This window comes from Eubalaena glacialis, chromosome 4, assembly GCF_028564815.1.
Source record: "Eubalaena glacialis isolate mEubGla1 chromosome 4, mEubGla1.1.hap2.+ XY, whole genome shotgun sequence".
NCBI classification, from domain to species: Eukaryota; Metazoa; Chordata; class Mammalia; order Artiodactyla; family Balaenidae; genus Eubalaena; species Eubalaena glacialis.
In genome coordinates, this window is record NC_083719.1 from 137,754,844 (window position 1) to 137,778,595 (window position 23,752).

The following is a 23,752-nucleotide window of genomic DNA, read 5'->3' on the forward strand; positions in this document are numbered from 1 at the left end:
TACATAATTTAAAAAAATGTGTATCAAAGAAATGTAAACAGAATAAAATGGCAACCCACAAGATGGGAGAAAATATTTGAAAGCCATGTATCTGACAAGAGATTTCTGTTCAGAATATACAGAGGACTCCTACACCTCAACAAAAAGCAAACACCCTGATTCAAAAATGGATAAAAGACTTGAATAGATGGTTCTTCAAAAAGATGTACAAATGACTAAGCACTTGAATAGATGCTCCATATCACTAAATGCATGTTTATATATTTGTGTGCATGCATACACACACAAGCACACACACGCATACACAAGCAGAAAACAAGTATTGGTGAGGATGTGAGGGAGTTGGAACCATTGTGCTATGTCAGTGGGAATGTAGAATGATACAGCTGTTTTGCAAAAGAGTATGGCAATTTTTCAGATATTGAAAAATAGAATTATTACATGATCCAGGAATTTTACTATGAGGTATACCCAAAGGAATTGAAATCAGGGTCTTAGAGAAATATTTGTACTCCAGTGTTTAGAGCAGTAATAATCAGAGTAGCTAAAATATGAAAGCAACCTAAGTGTTCATCCACTAGTTCCTGGATAAGCAAAGTGTGGTATACCCATATAATACAATATTATTCAGCCTTAAGAAGGAAAAGATCTAGGAATATGCTACTACATGGATGAATCTTGAGGAAATTTAGCTACCAAAAATGCCATTTTTGTGACTTTTAGTGAGTCATAACAATACAACTACTTATTTCAATTATATGGGGTACTTAGTGTAGTCAAAACCATGGAAATTGGGAGGGTAATGATGCTTTTCAGGTGGTTATGGAACAAAAAGGAAACTTATGTTTAAAGGATACAGAGTTACAGTTTTAAAACGTAGAAAAGAATTAGAAAGATAAATGGTGATGTTGATCGCCCAATAATATGAATGTATTTAATATCACTGAACGGTGCACTTTATAATAATTAACATGTTATATTTTATGTTATTTGATTTTACCAACATACACAATTGGGAAAGAATGTAATATCAGGAAAGGGAGTGGACCTGGGATAGAGCAGAGAGTAATCAGAAGGGTGAGACACTGCATATGTTGAAGAAGAAGAGCTGAGAGTCTTCATTGGCCAGAAGAGTCTTTATAAAAAGAAATTACTCTGAGGGTGTATTAAATAGATATCTATGGGTGCACTGCTATCTCCCATGGGTTATCTTAAAGAGTCTTTAATAAAGTCCATAAGGCTTGCTGAGGTTTTTTTTAAAAACTGGATTCCCTAGGAGATAATTAGAGGGTGGTACTTAAGTCTATGTCTAGGTTGACAGATTTTGCAGGGAAGACGAACTTGAGAACAGTGAAGGTCCTGAGAGTGTAAGTACATGGAAATTAGAAAAAAAATAATAAAGGGAATTAGGAAAACCTTGGACTTCGAAGGTCATGTATTAGTGAGTCAGACCTGAGGTTTCTAAGGAGTTATATACACAGTTGCTATTTGGATTACTTGTTGATAAGTGGAAAAACTAGAGTCGTTTCCAAGTGTAGGTAAGATATAATGAGAGGATGGAGGTGGAAAGTAGGGAGGCCCAGAGAGAAGTGGGAAGGTCATATTGGGCCAAGATGGTGGTAATATCCAGCAGAACAGATGGTAGGGCAGACTATGGATTCATCTTTTTTATTTCGGCTCCCCACCACATCCTTAATCATTCTTTGGGAATATTTCATGGCTCTGTGATGCAGGTACAGAATTCGAGTGAGGAGACTACACCCTCAGTGTCCAGCTGTCTGAGTCCTCAGTGTGCTTCAAATGATGGAGAACTATTTCTTCTTTATGAGAAGAGTTAGTACCTCGTAGCTAAGCTTAAGCTGGAGCTTATGCAATATTGATTCCATTTTATATATACTGTTGGAATGGAAGTTCCTCCTCCTCTTTTCTTGACCATTATGAAATGAATCTATATTTCTCAATTTTTGGATATATCAGGTTAATACATTAAGTAAAGGAATCTTATACAGTGCTCCCTGCATAGTTTGCTCTTTCTTGTTTCTCTTTTACCTTTACTAAATTAGCATAGGGAGAGACCTTGAAATGTTCTAATCAGGAGAGATTAGAACATCATATTTCTAGAGAGGTTGGTTGGACAGAGCAGGGGTCCCAGTGAGAATCAAAGCTTCTGTTTCTACTTGGAAGTGTACCTGTATAGAGTAGAGGGCTCCAGGAAATATCCTAGAATATTCCAATGTCCCTGCAGGAGATCATTAAGAGAGGTAGGATCTGGTACCAGATCAGTGTACTATGACATGTTTGTCAGTCATCTGATGTGAGATTCTCAGAGCCAATCCCATATGATAGGGCTGAGTGCAGAGTGACGAAGAACCTGTGAAAGCCTTTGATTGTATGTTAAAGATGAAGCTCTGATTTCGGGGAGAATTTTCTTACCTGACTGAATGTCACCCTTCTGTGGGGATGAGATTCTGTGCTTTTCCTCCGTTGATGACCATTGACTGAAAATCATTAGAGTATCATGTCTAGAAAGCATTCTTTATTTAATTTCTTAAAGAAGAAAACATAGAAAACATTTTTATCCACTTTCAAATTGAGGATCAAGGGGAATGACATCAGTGAAAATGTCAGAGTAGGGAGCTCTGGCTTGTGTCCATCCCCAGAAACACTGACATACGTGTTAAAACCTGTCAAAATGATCTCATCCACACATGTAAGTTTTCTTTTCTTTTCGCCCTGTAGATTTATCTTTCATTGAAACTTTACTTACTACAGGATGTGGAGAATAAACAGGGAAGTAGAAACTGTATTTCCTGATGAGAGAATCACTAAGTCACATTAGCTGTTCTGAGCTATGTCTTACTCACCGTGACTGTAATTAAAACAAACAAACAAACAAAACACTTTTTTTTTTTAGTAAGTCAGTTCTGACATTTCCTCGTTAAAGACATGGTAACAGATACAGACTTAGATTTATCAGAATTGAGCAAAATTTTGGTTGTACCTGTGTTGAACATATGAGCACGACCTGCTACAAAACTTCATTATACTTATTGCCACAACTGACAAATTCCCTTTTTCCACTCCTGATATGTTGCATGTAAGGAATGCATAGGTCACTAACCCCAGCTGGTCACAGGTAAACTCTGCCACATGGATTACTGCATGTTTTCCTGCTAGAAGACCATACATTCTCGAGTATCATGCCTGCAGAGTATCTGGGCTCTTCTTTTTTCTGGATAAAGTTTAGATAATCACCTAATTTTATGAGAAATATATAAATTGTATCTGCATATTCTTCAGGTTTTTATTTATCCATTCTCTTTCAAGTCCTAAGTGCAAATATTAAAGTGATTTCCAAGAGGGTGGTAAATAAGACAGCTACGTTTATGCTCCAAAATTAACAATAAATCATAATACAATTATAAATGCATTAATGTGTGATTAATATGTAGATACTTATGTAAATGCAATTTTAGTAATGCTTTGTGGAGAGCTTCAGAATCTAGGTATTAAAGAAGAAGAAGAAGGAGTTCTTGAAACTCTGAGGGTATTATAGAGAAGTCTTTGTATCTATAAATATCACTCTGAAATAATGCATTTTCTCAGAAATAAACTAGGCATAAAATTGTAGGAAAAAACTTCATGAAATGAAAGAGCATGTGAGATGGGCATACAAGAAAAAGAATATTCTCAGAGAATAATGAACAGTGTGGAGTTCAGCAGAAGGGTCATACAGATTCAGAGAGTAAAACTTTGTAGAGCCTAATTGTGAGTTCCTCATATTTCATCTTTAGAGACACGGTAGTCATTGGAAATATGATGTTATAAGATGACGTTAACATACTTAAACACTTTCATTTAGAAATGACCACTTAGAACCAGAATAAATGAAAGAGAACACAAAATTATGTTTTTGTTGATTTTTAAAGACCTCAGGTGAGTGCTGATAATTTAAAAATACATGATGTCTTTCACTGCAAAGTAAAGGAGCTGTTACAGTGGAGGATTACTGGACTGAATGTCAATATTATGACATAGTATGAGTGTGTTTCGTGTTTGGTAATTGCAATCATTTTTGCTTTTGTTGTGGTCATCCATTTACAATGCTTGGTGTCAGTTGATTTATCTCTTGTAAAAATAAAATTGTGTGTGTGTGAAAAAAATACATGATGTCTTGACTAAAGTTGTATGGAATTTGAGATCTGGAAAAAAAGCATTTCTTTTCTGTAATGCTAGGATGCTAATTGGACATTTTTGCAAGAAAGAGATTTCAGGATGCAAATCTCGTGTCTGTAAGGTGGGAAGTCAGTTCATGGCGGAACATTCTATTAAACTTGTGTGAGTGGAGAAATATTTCTTTGGAAGGAAGAGGTCGGTCACGAATCCCTTTTTAATAAAGTTAGTGGTTTATAGTATACCGAATGAGCAAAATGGCGATTTCTGAACTTTAGAAAGAATATAGTTTTTCTGCATTTATATTATGAAGCTGATGTAAAGTATCAAAAATTCTTTATTTTGAAAAACAATGTAATCAATTTGACATAATTCATATATATTGAACCTGTGGTACACACACACAATAAAACTTACATTCACAAATTTTTTTGCACTAAAGAAATATCTTCAAGTGTAGTTGATTTACAATGCTGTGGGTTTTTAAAATACATGTTTATTGGAGTATAATTGCTTTATAACATTGTATTAGTTTCTGCTTTACAACAAAGTGGATCAGCTATATGTATACATATATTCCCCATATCCCCCCCTCTTGAGCCTCCCTCCCACACTCCCTATCCCACCCCTCTGGGGGACATAAAGCACCGAGTTGATCTCCCTGTACTATGCGGCAGCTTACCACTAGCTATTTTACATTTGGTAGTGTATATATGTCAGTGCTACTCTCTCACTACGTCCCTGTCTCCCCTTCCCCCCTGTGTCCTTAAGTCCGTTCTCTATGTCTGTGTCTTTATTCCTGCCCTGTCACTAGGTTCGTCAGTACCATTTTTCTAGATTCCATATATATGTGTTAGCGTACGGTATTTGTTTTTCTCTTTCTGACTTACTTCACTCTGTATGACAGACTCTAGGTCCAACCACCTCACTACAAATAACTCAATTTTGTTCGTTTTTATGGCTGAGTAATACTCCATTGTGTATATGTGCCATGTCTTCTTTTTTTTTGTTTTGTTTTGTTTTGTTTTGTTTTTTAAACATCTTTATTGAAGTATAATTGCTTTACAATGGTGTGTTAGCTTCTGCTTTATAACAAAGTGAATCAGTTATACATACACATATGTTCCCATATCTCTTCCCTCTTGCATCTCCCTCCCTCCCACCCTCCCTATCCCACCCTCCCTATCCCACCCCTCTAGTTGGTCACAAAGCACCGAGCTGATCTCCCTGTGCTATGCGGCTGCTTCCCACTAGCTATCTATTTTACATTTGGTAGTGTATATATGTCCATGACACTCTCTCACCCTGTCACATCTCACCCCTCCCCCTCCCCATATCCTCAAGTCCATTCTCTAGTAGGTGTGTGTCTTTATTCCCATCTTGCCACTAGGTTCTTCATGACCTTTTTTTTTTTTCCCTTAGATTCCATATATATGTGTTAGCATACTGTATTTCTTTTTCTCTTTCTGACTTACTTCACTCTGTATGACAGACTCTAACTCCATCCACCTCATTACAAACACCTCCATTTCATTTCTTTTTATGGCTGAGTAATATTCCATTGTATTTATGTGCCACATCTTCTTTATCCATTCATCCGATGATGGACACCTAGGTTGCTTCCATGTCCTGGCTATTGTAAACAGAGCTGCAATGAATATTTTGGTACATGACTCTTTCTGAATTATGGTTTTCTCAGGGTATATGCCCAGTAGTGGGATTGCTGGGTCGTATGGTAGTTCTATTTTTAGTTTTTTAAGGAACCTCCATACTGTTCTCCATAGTGGCTGTATCAATTTACATTCCCACCAACAGTGCAAGAGTGTTCCCTTTTCTCCACACCCTCTCCAGCATTTATTGTTTCTAGATTTTTTGATGATGGCCATTCTGACCGGTGTGAGATGATACCTCATTGTAGTTTTGATTTGCATTTCTCTAATGATTAATGATGTTGAGCATTCTTTCATGTGTCTGTTGGCAATCTGTATATCTTCTTTGGAGAAATGTCTATTTAGGTCTTCTGCCCATTTTTGGATTGGGTTGTTTGTTTTTTTGTTATTGAGCTGCATGAGCTGCTTGTAAATCTCGGAGATTAATCCTTTGTCAGTTGCTTCATTTGCAAATATTTTCTCCCATTCTGAGGGTTGTCTTTTGGTCTTGTTTATGGTTTCCTTTGCTGTGCAAAAGCTTTTAAGTTTCATTAGGTCCCATTTGTTTATTTGTGTTTTTATTTCCATTTCTCTAGGACCTGGGTCAAAAAGGATCTTGCTGTGATTTATGTCATAGAGTGTTCTGCCTATGTTTTCCTCTAAGAGTTTGATAGTGTCTGGCCTTACACTTAGGTCTTTAATCCATTTTGAGTTTATTTTTGTGTATGGTGTCAGGGAGTGTTCTAATTTCATACTTTTACATGTACCTGTCCAATTTTCCCAGCACCACTTATTGAAGAGGCTGTCTTTTCTCCACTGTATATGCTTGCCTCCTTTATCAAAGATAAGGTGACCATATGTGCGTGGGCTTATCTCTGGGCTTTCTATCCTGTTCCATTGATCTATGTTTCTGTTTTTGTGCCAGTACCAAACTGTCTTGATTACTGTAGCTTTGTAATATAGTCTGAAGTCAGGGAGCCTGATTCCTCCAGCTCCATTTTTCGTTCTCAAGATTGCTTTGGCTATTCGGGGTCTTTTGTGTTTCCATACAAATTGTGAAATTTTTTGTTCTAGTTCTGTGAAAAATGCCAGTGGTAGTTTGATAGGGATTGCATTGAATCTGTAGATTGCTTTGGGTAGCAGAGTCATTTTCACAATGTTGATTCTTCCAATCCAAGAACATGGTATATCTCTCCATCTATTTGTATCATCTTTAATTTCTTTCATCAGTGTCCTATAATTTTCCGCATACAGGTCTTTTGTCTCCTTAGGTAGGTTTATTCCTAGATATTTTATTCTTTTTGTTGCAGTGGTAAACGGGAGTGTTTTCTTAATTTCACTTTCAGATTTTTCATCATTAGTGTATAGGAATGCAAGAGATTTCTGTGCATTAATTTTGTATCCTGCTACTTTATCAAATTCATTGATTAGCTCTAGTAGTTTTCTGGTAGCATCTTTAGGATTCTCTATGTATAGTATCATGTCATCTGCAAACAGTGACAGCTTTACTTCTTCTTTTCCGATTTGGATTCCTTTTATTTCTTTTTCTTCTCTGATTGCTGTGGCTAACACTTCCAAAACTATGTTGAATAATAGTGGTGAGAGTGGGCAACCTTGTCTTGTTCCTGATCTTAGTGGAAATGGTTTCAGTTTTTCACCATTGAGGACAATGTTGGCTGTGGGTTTGTCATATACGGCCTTTATTATGTTGAGGAAAGTTCCCTCTATGCCTACTTTCTGCAGGACTTTTATCATAAATGGGTGTTGAATTTTGTCGAAAGCTTTCTCTGCATCTATTGAGATGATCATATGGTTTTTCTCCTTCAATTTGTTAATATGATGTATCACGTTGATTGATTTGCGTATATTGAAGAATCCTTGCATTCCTGGAATAAACCCCACTTGATCATGGTGTATAATCCTTTTAATGTGCTGTTGGATTCTGTTTGCTAGTATTTTGTTGAGGATTTTTGCATCTATGTTCATCAGTGATATTGGCCTGTAGTTTTCTTTCTTTGTGACATCTTTGTCTGGTTTTGGTATCAGGGTGATGGTGGCCTCGTAGAATGAGTTGGGGAGTGTTCCTCCCTCTGCAATATTTTGGAAGAGTTTGAGAAGGATAGGTGTTAGCTCTTCTCTAAATGTTTGATAGAATTCGCCTGTGAAGCCATCTGGTCCTGGGGTTTTGTGTTTTGGAAGCTTTTTAATCACAGTTTCAATTTCAGTGCTTGTGATTGGTCTGTTCATATTTTCTATTTCTTCCTGGTTCAGTCTTGGCAAGTTGTGCATTTCTAAGAATCTGTCCATTTCTTCCAGGTTGTCCATTTTATTGGCATAGAGTTGCTTGTAGTAATCTCTCATGATCGTTTGTATTTCTGCAGTGTCAGTGGTTACTTCTCCTTTTTCATTTCTAATTCTATTAATTTGAGTCTTCTCCCTTTTTCTCTTGATGAGTCTGGCTAATGGTTTATCAATTTTGTTTATCTTCTCAAAGAACCAGCTTTTAGTTTCATTGATTTTTGCTATTGTTTCCTTCATTTCTTTTTCATTTATTTCTGATCTGATCTTTATGATTTCTTTCCTTCTGCTAGCTTTGGGGTTTTTTTGTTCTTCTTTCTCTAATTGCTTTAGGTGCAAAGTTAGGTTGTTTATTCGAGATGTTTCCTGTTTCTTGAGGTAGGCTTGTATTGCTATAAACTTCCCTCTTAGAACTGCTTTTGCTGCATCCCATAGGTTTTGGATCGTCGTGTCTCCATTGTCATTTGTTTCTAGGCATTTTTTGATTTCCCCTTTGATTTCTTCAGTGATCACTTCGTTATTAAGTAGTGTATTGTGTAGCCTCCATGTGTTTGTATTTTTTACAGATCTTTTCCTGTAATTGATATCTAGTCTCATAGCGTTGTGGTCGGAAAAGATACTTGATACGATTTCAATTTTTTTAAATTTACCAAGGCTTGATTTGTGACCCAAGATATGATCTATCCTGGAGAATGTTCCATGAGCACTTGAGAAAAATGTGTATTCTGTTGTTTTTGGGTGGAATGTCCTATAAATATCAATTAAGTCCATCTTGTTTAATGTATCATTTAAAGCTTGTGTTTCCTTATTTATTTTCATTTTGGATGATCTGTCCATTGGTGAAAGTGGGGTGTTAAAGTCCCCTACTATGATTGTGTTACTGTCGATTTCCCCTTTTATGGCTGTTAGTATTTGCCTTATGTATTGAGGTGCTCCTATGTTGGGTGCATAAATATTTACAATTGTTATACCTTCCTCTTGGATCGATCCCTTGATCATTATATAGTGTCCTTCTTTGTCTCTTGTAATAGTGTTTATTTTAAAGTCTATTTTGTCTGATATGAGAATTGCTACTCCAGCTTTCTTTTGATTTCCATTTGCATGGAATATCTTTTTCCATCCCCTCACTTTCAGTCTGTATGTGTCTCTAGGTCTGAAGTGGGTCTCTTGTAGACAGCATATATATGGGTCTTGTTTTTGTATCCATTCAGCCAGTCTGTGTCTTTTGGTGGGCGCATTTAATCCATTTACATTTAAGGTAATTATCGATATGTATGTTCCTATTTCCATTTTCTTAAATGTTTTGGGTTTGTTACTGTAGGTGTTTTCCTTCTCTTGTGTTTCTTGCCTAGAGAAGTTCCTTTAGCATTTGTTGTAAAGCTGGTTTGGTGGTGCTGAACTCTCTCAGCTTTTGCTTGTCTGTAAAGGTTTTGATTTCTCCATCAAATCTGAATGAGATCCTTGCTGGGTAATCTTGGTTGTAGGTTTTTCTCCTTCATCACTTTAAGTATATCCTGCCACTCCCTTCTGGCTTGCAGAGTTTCTGCTGAAAGATCAGCTGTTAACCTTATGGGGATGCCCTTGTGTGTTATTTGTTGTTTTTCCCTTGCTGCTTTTAATATGTTTTCTTTATACTTAATTTTTGATAGTTTGATTAATATGTGTCTTGGTGTGTTTCTCCTTGGATTTATCCTGTATGGGACTCTCTGTGCTTCCAGGACTTGATTAACTATTTCCTTTCCCATATTAGGGAAGTTTTCAACTATAATCTCTTCAAGTATTTTCTCAGTCCCTTTCTTTTTCTCTTCTTCTTCTGGGACCCCTATAATTCGAATGTTGGTGCGTTTAATGTTGTCCCAGAGGTCTCTGAGACTGTCCTCAGTTCTTTTCATTCTTTTTTCTTTATTCTGCTCTGCAGTAGTTCTTTCCACCATTTTATCTTCCAGGTCACTTATCCGTTCTTCTGCCTCAGTTATTCTGCTATTGATCCCATCTAGAGTATTTTTAATTTCATTTATTGTGCTTTTCATCGTTGCTTGGTTCCTCTTTAGTTCTTCTACGTCCTTGTTAAATGTTTCTTGCATTTTGTCTATTCTATTTCCAAGATTTTGGATCATCCTTACTATCATTATTCTGAATTCTTTGTCAGGTAGACTACCTATTTCCTCTTCATTTGTTAGGTCTGGTGTGTTTTGACCCTGCTCCTTCATCTGCTGTGTGTTTTTCTGTCTTCTCATTTTGCTTATCTTACTGTGTTTGGGGTCTCCTTTTCACAGGCTGCAGGTTCGTAGTTCCCGTTGTTTTTGGTATCTGTCCCCAGTGGCTAAGGTTGGTTCAGTGGGTTGTGTAGGTTTCCTGGTGGAGGGAACTAGTGCCTGGGTTCTGGTGGATGAGGCTGGATGTTGTCTTTCTGGTGGGCTCGTCCACGTCTGGTGGTGTGTTTTGGGGTGTCTCTGGCCTTATTATGATTTTAGGCAGCCTCTCTGCTAATGGATGGGGCTGTGTTCCTGTCTTGCTAGTTGTTTGGCATAGGGTGTCCAGCACTGTAGCTTGCTGGTTGTTGAGTGAAGCTGGGTCTTGATGTTGAGATGGAGATCTCTGAGAGCTTTTTGCTGTTTGGTATTACGTGGAGCTGGGAGGTCTCTTGTGGACCAGTGTCCTGAAGTTGGCTCTCCCACCTCAGAGGCACAGCCCTGATGCCTGGCTGGAGCACCAAGAGCCTTTTGGGAGGTCTGACGTCTTCTGCCAGCATTCAGTGGGTGTTCTGTAGGAGCAGTTCCACGTATAGATGTATTTCTCATGTATCTGTGGGGAGGAAGGTGATCTCCGCATCTTACTCTGCCGCCATCTTGCCCCTCCCTCCATGTCTTCTTTATATATTCATCTGTCGATGGACATTTAGGTTGTGTCTATGTCCTGGCTATTGTAAATAGTGCTACAGTGAACATTGTGGTACATGTATCTTTTTGAATTATAGTTTTCTCCAGGTATATGCCCAGTAATGGAATTGCTGGGTCATATGGTAGTTCTATTTTTAGCTTTTAAGGAACCTCCATACTGTTCTCCATAATGGCTGTATCCGTTTACATTCCCACCAACAGTGCAGGAGGGTTTCCTTTTCTCCACACCCTATCCAGCCTTTATGCATTGTTTTATTAATTTCTTTTTTTTAACTTTTTTTTTAATTTTTATATTTATTTTTGGCTGTGTTGGGTCTTCGTTTCTGTGCGAGGGCTTTCTCTAGATGCGGCAAGCGGGGGCCACTCTTCATCGCGGTGCGCGGGCCTCTTCACTATCGTGGCCTCTCTTGTTGCGGAGCACAGGCTCCAGACGCGCAGGCTCAGTAGTTGTGGCTCATGGGCCTAGCTGCTCCGCAGCATGTGGGATCTTCCCAGACCAGGGCTTGAACCTGTGTCCCCTGCATTGGCAGGCAGATTCTCAACCACTGCACCACTAGGGAAGCCCTCCTTCATTTCTTTTTCATGTATTTCTGATTTCATCTTTATGATTTCTTTCCTTCTGCTAACTTTGGGTTTTTTTTAAATTATTCTTTCTTTAATTGCTTTAGGTGTAAGTTTAGGTCGTTTATTTGAGATTTTTCTTTTTTCTTGAGGTAGGATTGTATTGCTATAAACTTCCCTCTTAGAACTGCTTTTGCTGCATCCCTTAGATTTTGGGTCATTGTGTTTTCATTGTCAGTTGTTTCTAGGTATTTTTTTATTTCCTCTTTGATTTCTTCAGTGATCTCCTGGTTATTAAGTAGTGTATTGTTTAGCGTCCATGTGTTTGTATTTTTTTTACAGATTTTTTCCTGTAATTCATATCTAGTCTGATAGCGTTGTGGTCGGAAAAGATACATGATACGATTTCAATTTTCTTAAATTTACCAAGGCTTGATTTGTGACCCAAGATAAGATCTATCCTGGAGGATGTTCCATGCGCACTTGAGAAGAAAGTGTATTCTGTTGTTTTTGGATGGAATGTCGTATAAATATCAATTAAGTCCATCTTGTTTAATGTATCATTTAAAGCTTGTGTTTCCTTATTTATTTTCCTTTTGGATGAATTGTCCATTGGTGAAAGGGGGTGTTAAAGTCCCCCACTATGATTGTGTTACTGTCAATTTCCCCTTTTGTGGCTGTTAGCATTTGCCTTATGTATTGAGGTGCTTCTATGTTGGGTGCATAAATATTTACAATTGTTATATCTTCTTTGTGGATTGATCCCTTCATCATTATGTAGTGTTCTTCTTTGTTTCTTGTAATAGTCTTTGTTTTAAAGTCTATTTTGTCTGATATGAGAATTGCTACTCCAACTTTCTTTTGATTTCCATTTGCATGGAATATGTTTTTCCATCAACACACTTTCAGTCTGTATGTGTCCCTAGGTCTGAAGTGGGTCTCTTGTAGACAGCATATATACGGGTCTTGTTTTTGTGTCCAGTCAGCCAGTCTATGTCTTTTGGTTGGAGCATTTAATCCGTTTCATTTAAGGTAATTATCGATATGTATTTTCCTATTACCATTTTCTTAAATGTTTTGGGTTTGTTATTGTAGGTGTTTTCCTTCTCTTGTGTTTCTTGCCTAGAGAAGTTCCTTTAGGGTTTGTTGTAAAGCTGGTTTGGTGGTGCTGAACTCTCTCAGCTTTTGCTTGTCTGTAAAGGTTTTGATTTCTCCGTCAAATCTGAATGAGATCCTTGCTGGGTAGAGTAATCTTGGTTGTAGGTTTTTTCCCTTTCATCACTTTAAATATGCACAAAGATGCACAAAGTGTATGCTCAGCAGTCCCTCAGAGTCAACAGCCTTTCTATTGTGATCTATTTATGATTTATTTCTTAAATGACTAATGAGGCTTAGTCAGATTTTTCTGACAGCTTTGGGTCTTCAGCTTTCTGCTTTCATCATTTGTCCTTAATAGAAAAATCTAGATGTAAAGTGTTTTAGTTTTCTATTCACTTATACACAGTTATATAGATAAAAGATGTCAACATCCCATACAAATGCACCCTTCCCTACTTCTACCTCTCAATATTTTGTGGAGACTTCTGTCTTTATGCAGAGAGTGTATTTGGAGGGGGTGGGGGGGAGGGGGTTCCCATGTTTAAAGAAAATTGCATTTAATATAAACCCAAATCAATACTTTATACCATTAGTACCACCAATATGCCACTCAGGCTGTCCTAAAAGCATCCCCAAAGCAGTTCCTGTGGGAAACAGAAAACAGGCTGCTTGCAGTTCATGAAGAACACCCCAATACTATTCCATTGTATTTTATGTCAAAAAAAAAAGCATGATCTCTATTAATTTGAGACATCATGTTTTAGAAAATTTGGATATAAGATGCATTTTTTCCCTTTCCTAGCTAACCTAAATTAATAGCAAAAGTAATCATTTATTGAGCACCTACTGTGTTACACAAATTATTTATAATCTTTATAACACACCTACAATGTAGGCATTATAATTGCCATTTTTAAAATGAGGAAATTGAAACTCAGAAATACAATATAATCTGAGCAGAGTTACACAGCTATTGAATGGCAGAGCTAGTATTTAAACCTGTCTCGTCATGTTCCAAAGTCTATGTCTGTATTAAGATAGGAAAACTATAACTTTCTGATACTCAATACACCTAAAAAAGTGAAATTTAGAGAATGTGAAAATTCTCCCCATATCAGAAAACTAGTGTAATTTTTAAAATAAGTATCATGAGCAGAATCAGGCAATTAAGTAAAAGTACTATTCAAGTACACAAATCACTGTGATCATTGGAGAACATGTTACTGTCACATGAAAGGCAATGAGAGAAGAATAGTATTTACAGTGGTGGGAGAAAATTTCTATGTCTTTATGCTTCTTTGCCTTTTAAAATGTTAATCTCATAATGATAAAACTAAAGGAACAATAGGTTTTGTTTCCAAAAGCTGCTGCTAATAATGATATGTTCACTATACCATAGGCTGTCTAGGCCTGTGTGTTTGTGCATTACTTGTTTATTTATGTATATACTTAATTTTTAAAATAAGTTTTTTATTATAAATATGATATACCTTCGTTGCTACATATTCAAGCCATAGAGAAAGGCATAGAATCGTTTTTCGTTATATTCTTCCAGATTTTATTATTTTTTCACTTCCTTTTCCTTTCCTCCCTTTATTTGAGGTTGTTATTTACGGAAATGCTGGCCCAAAGCTTGAAGTTTCTAAAGACTCTATTAAGCTTCTACCATCCCACTTCCTGCTTCCAAGTGGCAACCACTTTGAATTTTTCAACTTGATCTTCTGGTGTTTACCTCTGTATCTCCATGTAACATGTTTATACATGTTTCTACTTCCTGTATTTTCTCATTGAAATTACCTTTTGACTTCCCATTTTTGGAAGATGAGGATTTATATCTTTTCACAATCCCTTCTCAACCCCCACTACACACACACACACACACACACACACACACACACACACCCTTTCAACTTGGTAAGAGTGAAATTTTGGTTTTGTTTTTTTAGGACTGAATCCAGTATACTATGATCACTTTTTCTTGTACATTTTGTTTAACTTTGAGCTAATATTTTCTCTCTTTCATATTCTATCAACTTTATATGTACTCTTCACTAATTCAACTCCAAAGCCTCCTTCTGTTATATAATAAACTTCTTATTATATCCAAACACATTAGGTCTTCTCCGAATTTTCTCTTCTTACTAAAAAATAACTTTCCTGGAAACTTCTAAGCTGCTACAACCTGGACTCGTTCCTCTCTGTGCCCACCTTTGGTCCTGGACACACTTCACTATCATTTTAATTCCCTTCACCTGTCTCTTTTGTAGGATCTCCTATTTCCTGGGTTCCATCTCCTGTTGGGGAAGAAGGGAGTGTTTGTTTGTTTGTTTACTTCCTGTTTGGGTGGAGTATATCTTCCAGCATATTCCTAATAAAGAGATGCATGTGAAACATTTTTTGAGAATTTACATATGTGAATATTCCCTTATTCTGTCATCTTTCTACTTAACAGTTTGGCAAAGTATAGAACACTAGATTGGAAAGTGGCGTCTCACAAAATTTTGAAGGTATTTCTCCACTGTCTTCTAGGCCCAAATGTGACTGAAATCATTCAAATTCTTTTCTTTGAAACCTGGTTGTCTCTCTCTCTCTTTCTCTCTCACCTTGTCAATATTCCTCTATTTCGCAGGTATATACTTTCATGGGCTCTGTTTCCTTCCATTATGTTAGGCACTCTGTGTGTAAATCCCTTTTGAGTGCAAACTTATATTCTCAGATCTGCTAATCTTTTGAAAATTATTTTATTCATGACTTTATCCTTTCTATGGACTTTTTTCTCTTTTTGGAAATTTCTATCAGATCTCTTGGACTGTTGCCTTTCTTTTTCCCCCTCACTGTTTCCTATTTATTTGCTTCTTTACCCTAGTTTATGCGAGAATTGTTGACTTCATATTCTAAATCTTGTGAATTTTTCTTTTCTGCTCTAATAGTTTCAATTTTCAAAATATCTCTACTAGTTCTTTGAATGTTACTTTTTCAAAGCATCCATTTTAGTTTATGAATGCAATATCTTATGGCTCTGAGGATACTTATGCTATTTTAATAATGTTTTTCTTCTCTCTACTTAATTCATATTTTCTTTTTCTTTTTTTTCTACCTGTTTTGTTGCTTGCCTGTTTGCTCATAGTTAAGAGTGGTACATTAGAAACCCAAATGGAAACTCTGAGAGCAGATGAATTTCTTAAACTGTGGTCTTTATGTAGAGTGATCTGGCGGGGACATTTCCTTGTGGAAATCCTGATGTTGGCGTATTTAGAGCTTTCCTCTGGGGCTGCTCAAATTCCCAAGCAAAGTCTTCCTCTGTCCTGCTTGGAGGGAATCCTCCTGGTTGCTACTTCGGGAATTTGTTTCTTCCCCAGCTTGCTAACACACATCCAATTTTGTGATTTATTATTAAAATTACATTCTCTTGGGACTTCCCTGGTGGTCCAGTGGCTAAGACTCTGTGCTCTCAATGCAGGGGGCCCAGGTTCGATCCCTAGTCAGGGAATTAGATACCACATGACAAAACTAAGAGTTCACATGCCGCAACTAAAAGATCCCTCATGCCACAACTAAGACCTGCCACAGCCCAATAAATAAATACATATTTTAAAAAATAATAAATAAAATTACATTCTCTCACTTGAACACAATTTATGTGAAGGAACTAGGATGACTAGGAGGCAGAGGTGTCATGCACTTAAAAATTATCTCAACGGAATTTTTCTTTTCAGTGATGTCCTTAATACTTTACTGTTTGTGAGGGCCTATTACAAAAGCAAACTCTTGGAGTTAACAGAACTGTGTATAAGGTATGGGATTATGAAGTTGAGGTCAGCTGATAGAGAAAATTGAACCAGGTGGCATTAGCACCACAATTCAGGGTTATTTTTTTTCTGTAAACTACAGCACCAAAAACTTAATTGGCTAAATCAAGTTGTCCTTCCTCATAGAGTTCACAGTCTATAATGTTGAAAGCTATTTTGGTGAGTGTTATGTTGCAATTTACAATAAAAAGTATATATTCAGTCTTCAAACTCTGCTCCTGGCACAAATCTCCTAAAAGTCTTGGAATTTCCTAAGTGATAAGGACAACAAAGGTGTGTTTTTACGTGAATGAGGTGACTTTTGGAAAGAACCTAAGGATGGGGGCTGGTTGGTAGCTGAGTCAAAGATTTGATTAGAATGTTGGAACTTTCACTTTCCTCCCCACCCCTGAACTTCCAGCCTCAGGGGAGGGGACAGGGCTGGAGACTGAGTTCAGCCAGCAGTGTTGTAATCAGTCATGCCTTTCAGGAAGCCTCCATAAAAACTCAAAAGGAGGGGTTCCAAGAGCTTCCGAGTTGGTGAACACGTGGAGATTTGGGGAGTCACACCCAAAGAGGGCAAGGAAGCTCCATGCCCTTTCTCATCCCTTACCCTAGGCATCTCTTTTATCTGGCTACTTCTGAGTCATATTCTTTTATAATAAACCAGCAATCAGTTAAGTAAATGTTTCTCTGAGCTCTGTGAGCCACTCAAGCAAATTAACCCCAAACCAAGGAGGGTCACTGGAATTGCTGATCTACAGTCAATCAGTCAGAAGCACAGGTGATAACCTGGACTTGCGATTCACGTCTGAAGTGTGTGTGTGTGTGTGTGTGTGTGTGTTTGTAAGGAGGTGGGTGGCAGTGGAGGGCCATGTGGTCTGGTAAGACTGAGCCCATAACCTGTGGAATCTGATGCTGTTTCCAAGTATATAGTGTTCGAATTGAGTTGAACTGTAGGACACCCAGTTGGCGTCCAGAAAACTTCTTGGTGGTGGGAAACACCCTCCCTCCACACATTAGAAATGGGGTGTTCAGAGGACCAAAGAGTGAGTTTCCAAAATAATTGAGATCGGTTCAAAAGTGACACTGAGATGCATGTGCACAGACACACACAAATCCTTCACTGTGTTCATGAAATTCACTTTTATTCAATAGAGTAGGAAGTTTGTCAGTGTGTGGGGGGAAGAAAAAAAATACAAACCTCATTAAGTAGAAGTAAATAAACTCATATTGAACATTTTTGCCATTTTAGAATCAGACAACAATCTGTGACTTCAGATATTGAATAAAAATGTAGCACGTGTGCTGGTAAATTTAAGAGGCCCCCTACAGATGACTTTAAAATTATAAAATTACCTAATTTTATTTCCAAGTCAAAATCTAGAATAACTTTATGAATATCACCAACTAATTCATGGCTTGTTGGGATAGATCCTCAACCACATGACAGCTTCTGATAACTGGAATATTACTTTTATGTATTAGTTCAAATACCTGGGAAAGTGGATCGGTTTGGTCTAGCTAATCTTAATGAGCCTGTCCACCGAGTTCACTGGTTACCTGCCACCTTTGGATCTGCTGCCCATTAGTCACATGCCCATACCTGAGCAATGAACTCTGGAGGAAGGACAACTGGAGATGGGCTGCACGTCATGGTCACTAGGCAAGAAGGAATTGTCTGAAGGAAAACTTTTACCTGGAAGGGAAATATCATCATTTCCTCCCTGGCTTTAAGATTCAATGTTTTTCCATTGCTTTTTTTAAAAAATATTTTTATTAGAGTATACTTGATTTACAATGTTGTGTCAGTCTCTGCTGTACAACAAAGTGAATCATATATATATATCTGCTCTTTTTTAGATCCTTTTCCCATATAGGTCATTACAGAGTACTGAGTAGAGTTTCCTGTGCTATACAGTAGGTCCTTATTAGCTATCTATTTTATATATAGTAGTGTGTATATGTCAATCCCAATCTCCCAATTCATCCCTCCCTCCCATCCTCCCTGGTAACCATAAGACTGTTTCCTACATCTGTGACTCTCTTTCTGTTTTGTACCATGATTTTAGATTCCACATATAAGCAATATCATATAATATTCGTCTTTCTCTGACTTACTTCACTCAGTATGACAATCTCTAGGTCCATCATGTTGCAAATGTTACTATTTTTTGTCATTCTTTTTTATGCCTGAGTAATATTCCATTATATATATATGTATACACACACACACACACACACACACACACACACACATCATGTCTTTTTTATCCATTCATCTGTTGACGGACATTTAGGTTGCTTCCATTTCCTGGCTATGGTAAATAGTGCTGCAATGAACATTCGGGTGCGTGTATCTTTTTCAAATTATGGTCTTCTCTGGATATATGCCTGGGAGTAGGATTGCTAGAACTTATGGTAGCTCTAAAAACAATTAATGCTGGAGAGGGTGTGGAGAAAAGGGAACCCTTGTACACTGTTGGTGGGCATGTAAGTTGGTACAGCCACTATGGAGAACAATATGGAGGTTCTTAAAAACAAACAAAACCTACGGGGCGGTGGTGGTGGTGGTGTGATGAATTGGGCGATTGGGATTGACATGTATACACTGATGTGTATAAAATTGATGACTAATTAAAACAACAACAACAACAAAAACTACTAAAAATAGAGCTTCCATTGCTTTTAGGATCGATCCTACAAAGGCTGATGTGACTGGGCCCCTGCCTTGCTTCTTCTCTCATTACTCTCCGCTCTTTCTCTCTGCTGCAGCCATGCTGACTTTGCAGTTTCTGAAATCAACCTTGTTTCCATGTTGCCCCACAACATTTGCCTAGGCTTTTCCCTTTGCCCACCTAATAATCACCCTTTAGATCTCATTTCAAATTACATTCTCAGTGTCTTTGAAGAAGTCTACAGAACAACTTACTTCTGGAAATTAGAGCTGCCAATTAAATTCCATTTTGTTATGAAACTAATTGTGTGAATCTGTTGATCGGGGTTCAGGACACACTAACCCAAAATATGACACCGTGGCATACTGAATATTTTCAGCTGAAGGAATTTGAGAAAGAGCATATGTAGAAAGGACTCTCTGACCTTCCCCTGCAGGAGATCATAAGACCCTTATGTGAGGGGTGCCTTTTCTATACCCAGAGAAAATGTTCATCCTCATCTCCAAGACGTCAAGAGGAATTAGACTGAAAAGGCTTTGCTATTTCCCCTAATTTACCGCATTAAACTCATACCCCTTTTTGTCCTATCATATTTTCCATGACTTTCTCCTCTTCTTCCAACCAAACAGAAACACTCTCAGGTTTAACCACTTCTTCAGGTCTTCATTTTCTAATGAAGTTTCCTGTGTCACGTGAAACTTGCAATAAACGAATTTGTATGCTTTTCTCTTGTCAATCTGTCTTTTGTTAGAGGGGTCTCTGTCAAGAACTTAGAAGGGTAGAGGAAACAGCTCTTTTTCTTCCCTACTTCAGTAACCAGTTAAGAGGCTGTCAAGGTAGTCAAAAAAGAGGAAGTTTCTAGACGGTGAGAAGGGTCACACTGTGTTGAGTAGTGATTAGCAAGGAGAAAAGAGTTAGTAGCAGGGGAGTAGTACTACTCTCAGAAGTCACCTCTCTCATCTCTGAAGTCTCCTCACATCTGCTACTTAGGCAGTGAATTGTTCCCATAGTATTTTTTTTCTTCTCCTTATCTGAGATGCTCATTGAAGACCACATTTATAAGGTACAACTTGATCACTATATGTGGATGGCTTGGTGCATTATATTTGCAAAGTTTTTAATTATTATTGAGTAATAAGTAAGCTTTGTTGAAGCCTTGTCTTTTTTTTTTTTTAGTGTTTGTAATATACTTTGATTTGATTGGATTTTTTACTGAAGTATAGTTAATTAACAATGTGCTAGTTTCAGGTATACAGGAGAGTGATTCATTTTTATACATACATAGATTAAGTTTTATATATATTATATAATATATATATATATTCTTTTTCAGATTCTTTTCCATTATAGGTTATTACAAGATGTTGAGTATAGTTCCCTGTGCTATACAGTAGTTGCTTTTTCATGTTCTTATTAGGTTTCATCTTCCTGCATTTTACTTTTTAAGGTGCATTTTTTTTAAACGGGAAGCTTTTTTCTGATTATGTTAGTCTATGTATCATGGGTCTCTAAATTCAGAAATATATATTAGTAAATGTTCCCTTCCTCATCCCTACAATCATGGGTAATCTCCTGCTAATTATTAGCATGGTGAAGTAAATTAAGGAAGCTATTATTGGGTGTATATGTTAATAGAGTGATAATTGGATACCAGTGGGTAAGAATTAAGTAGGAAATGTCAAGGTGAGTTCAGAGACGTTTCATTAAAGAAAAAAATAGGAAAATGCCGAGGAGCTTACAATCAATTGCTTATTTTACACCAAATGGCTTTTTAAAATTATGGTCACAAAAAGTGGATAAGCAGTAAAATGTACATTTGAGCTGATACAAATTGTCAGAAGAGAAATAAATATCGACACGTTTCACATTTGAGGTAGATTAGATAAATGTTTGATTTTTGAACATTCATTTCAAACAACAAAATTGAAATAACCTAAAATTTTCATGAAAGCTGTGCTGACATTCTAAATCAGTTATGCCATCATTTTGAAAATGGTCAAGATGGGAAGGGGAGGTAGGAAGATGGGATTCCACATAAAATTCATCCGAAATATTTTTCTAAGAGGATTTGAACAACACACTTAGGATTTCAGGGATGCCCATTCTGCGTATAACGTATCTATCTGCAAACGTGTTACGGCAAGCATCACTTGGCTGACACACCTGCCCACTGTCCTACCTACAGTGAGCTGTCTGAGATGTCGTGGGAGTTGCCTCTAACCAGGACCTGATACCCAATGCCCTGACAACGCTGCCTTTTCAAAGCTTGAACTGCGACTCTTCACTTGGCTCCGCAGGCCCCGGGCAACTTGAACACCTGGCAAGACAGTAAGTTGGCAGATTCCTGCCTCTGAAAGATATGCAATTTTCAAGTGAGAGTTGCATTTCTCAGTTTTACTTTTCTGTTTAGGGATTAGTTTGCTAATTTGTTCACTTATTCATTCACACATTTACATTTATCGACCAATATTTGTACAATTACGTTTTGTTTCCTCACTTGAATAAATATTTTTTTTCTCTGTGATGACTAAGGAACAAGCTGGTAAATGGTTGTTTGCTCTACAGTCATTTTGCCACAAGGTGGTGGTATAACTCTTTGAAGTTAAAAAAAAAACTTGCAAAAAGTGTAATTTCAAGATTTATAAAAACACATATAACTCATGAGAACGGCTTATTTTTGTATCATAGTTTAATTTCTCTACAGCTTTAATAACTGTAGAAATTAGATTTCTATTGCAAATGCATTTTTCTTAAATGATATATAAATTATAAGAATTGAAATCACTCTGATAATGATGATGATAGGCAGTTATCACAGCTAACATTATCTAAGGCCTTATTTTGTGCCAGGCACTGTGCGAGGTGTTTTATGTACAGTGAGTCAGTGCTCGCTGTCCTATCATTACTTACATACAATCACTGCTACCCTCTTTGCAGATAAGAAGACCAACACTTATATTAACAGGGATTCTTATTTATCTGGTCCTTTAATACTGTGTCTTATGTTAGGTTTTATAGTTGAATTAGAGCTATGTTTCCTGAGTTAGCAGGACAGTAATCTCCAGGGGGTACATTTTTCCATAAGTAATTTTTGCAGAGTCCTAACCTGAAGATTCTAATTCCGAGTGTCTGGAATTGGGACCTAGTAAACTGTACTTTGAACAAATGTCCCTTATGATTCTTACTGTTAAACAAGTTTAAAAACTATTGATTGATTGTTGTCTTTGAGTTTCACTGCTCTGCTTAAAAGATGCTTAAAATCACCTATTTCCAGCACTGCATCCTTTACCTCAAGATTTTAAAATGAAGATTATAAAATTACAATAATGTTTCATTCAGGCTCTTCAATACTATTTTCACCCTGATTTTGAGGATTTGGGCAAGTGATGTATTATAAAGAGGTGAATGCTTTTGTATTTTATTGTAAAAAAAAAAAAAAGTGATATGTAAAGAAAGTATTTTGTGCTCTGTTACAGAAATATCCTAGTGAAATTCATACTACACAATGTAGTAAAAACAGATATAAAATGCTTTATCAGTTTAAAAGTACTGAAAATTCTAATTTGTATTTTAGGGATGCATATAAACTATTAACAATTCAAATATGATATGGCAATATTGAGTTAGTAAAATCTCTTATAACATAACTGATCCCAATTTTTTTAAAAGCATGTAATATTTTGCCTCACCAGCTTTACACTGCTGAAGTTTAAAAATGAACAAAGTACTGAAATCCAGTGACAACAGCTAGCAGAACATTTTCCTTTAAATCCAAAGTATTTATAGTGCTCTGTGTATTTAGATCTCTCTTCTCCTAGATATTAGGTATCCGTATTAGGTATGAGTATTTTCATTTTTGCATTTTTTCAGAACAATTTAATTGTTTGCTCTACAGTCATTTTACCACAAGGTGGTGGTATAACCTTCTGTCTTAGATTCCTTGACACTCCCAAAACCTTCTAACTGTATTAAAATTGCTTAGAGAAAAATATCCCATTACCTTTGTAACTATTTTAACAAACTTTAAGAGGTTTAATTAATTATTATGTGTTGCCAATGCACCTATAATTTATACCAATTTGACAAGTGATATTTTCTTAAAATGATAAAGAAAACCTAATGTTTTAAAACTCTTGTGTGCTATACCAAGAGATGACACTAATCACCAGAAAAACTTCATCTAATTCTGGAACTAGCCAACATTAATGGAGATACTAAAATGGGAGTAGTAGGATGAGGTCTCTGAATGTTTTTCATTGCCTTGAACTTTACTTTTAGAACTTGGTAGTTTATCTATTTCATGTTTATTCTAAAACTGGATTTTTCAAAATTAATTTTTTCATTTTTTTTTTTGTATTACTGGTAGCAGCCTTAATCCTAAGTGCCCCGTACTGAAACATTTATATAAGTTACTGTGGTAGATATTTGAGTGTACCTTTCAGATGTGGTCTGCAGACAGACTCTAGCTATCAGCTCCTTCTGTCTCAGCTGCAGAGAACCACCTATGTGGAGGTTAGGCCCTTCCCAGGGCAGCCCACTTCTACTGACTGAGCAAAGTGGCAGTATAAAGACCTGGCCACTTGGGCTCTATGCAGAATTTTTTTTTA

At 36.8% G+C, this 23,752-nt stretch overlaps 1 long non-coding RNA gene across 1 annotated transcript in view; it reads left to right on the forward strand.

The window, feature by feature from the left end:
- The window catches only part of LOC133090108 (uncharacterized), a 49,936-nt gene extending 28,468 nt beyond the window's left edge, over positions 1–21,468 (forward strand). Inside the window, exon 3 of the long non-coding RNA XR_009700779.1 lies at positions 21,331–21,468. This is a non-coding gene — a long non-coding RNA (uncharacterized LOC133090108). The remainder of the gene's footprint in view (positions 1–21,330) is intronic.
- Positions 21,469–23,752: the final 2,284 nt, after the last annotated feature.